The sequence below is a fragment of the Limulus polyphemus genome, unplaced genomic scaffold (genome assembly GCF_000517525.1).
Source record: "Limulus polyphemus unplaced genomic scaffold, Limulus_polyphemus-2.1.2 Scaffold4125, whole genome shotgun sequence".
NCBI classification, from domain to species: domain Eukaryota; kingdom Metazoa; phylum Arthropoda; class Merostomata; order Xiphosura; family Limulidae; genus Limulus; species Limulus polyphemus.
Genome location: NW_013669735.1, coordinates 101,022 through 101,897, shown reverse-complemented (window position 1 = coordinate 101,897; position 876 = coordinate 101,022). Strand labels below are relative to the sequence as shown.

The window sequence follows — 876 nt, the reverse complement described above, 5'->3', positions numbered from 1 at the left end:
GATTGTTTATCTTAGTTAGGAGTCGTATGGTTAGATTGTTGATCGTAGTTAGGAGTTGTATGGGTTGATTGTTGATCTTAGTTAGGAGTTGTGTGGGTTGATTGTTGATCGTAGTTAGGAGTCATATGTTAGATTGTTTACCTTAATTATAAGTCATATGGTTAGATTGTTTATCTTAGTTAGGAGTCGTATGGTTAGATTGTTTATCTTAGTTAGGAGTCGTATGGGTAGATTGTTGATCTTAGTTAGGAGTTGTGTGGGTTGATTGTTGATCGTAGTTAGGAGTCATATGTTAGATTGTTTACCTTAATTATAAGTCATATGGTTAGATTGTTTATCTTAGTTAGGAGTCGTATGGGTTGATTGTTTACCTTAATTATAAGTCATATGGTTAGATTGTTTATCTTAGTTAGGAGTCGCATGGGTTGATTGTTGATCGTAGTTAGGAGTCGTATGGGTAGATTGTTGATCGTAGTTAGGAGTCGTATGGTTAGATTGTTTATCTTAGTTAGGAGTCGTATGGGTAGATTGTTGATCGTAGTTAGGAGTCGTACGGTTAGATTGTTTATCATAGTTAGGAGTCGTATGGGTAGATTGTTTATCTTAATTATAAGTCATATGGTTAGAATTTCTACCTTAACTATAAGTCATATGGTTAGAATTTCTACCTTAATTATAAGTCATCTAGTTAGATTGTTTATCTTAGTTAGGAGTCGTATAAGTTGATTGTTGATCGTAGTTAGGAGTCATATGTTAGATTGTTTATCATAGTTAGGAGTTGTATGGGTAGATTGGTGATCGTAGTTAGGAGTCATATGTTAGATTGTTTATCATAGTTAGGAGTTGTATGGGTAGATTGGTGATCGTAGTTAGGAG

General features: G+C 34.0%; 1 protein-coding gene across 1 annotated transcript in view; it reads left to right on the top strand.

Moving 5' to 3' along the window:
• The window catches only part of LOC111088614 (kinesin-like protein KIF14), a gene marked incomplete at its 5' end in the record, with an annotated part of 13,213 nt that overhangs the window by 2,396 nt on the left and 9,941 nt on the right, over positions 1 to 876 (top strand). The gene's annotated exons all lie outside the window — the stretch shown is intronic.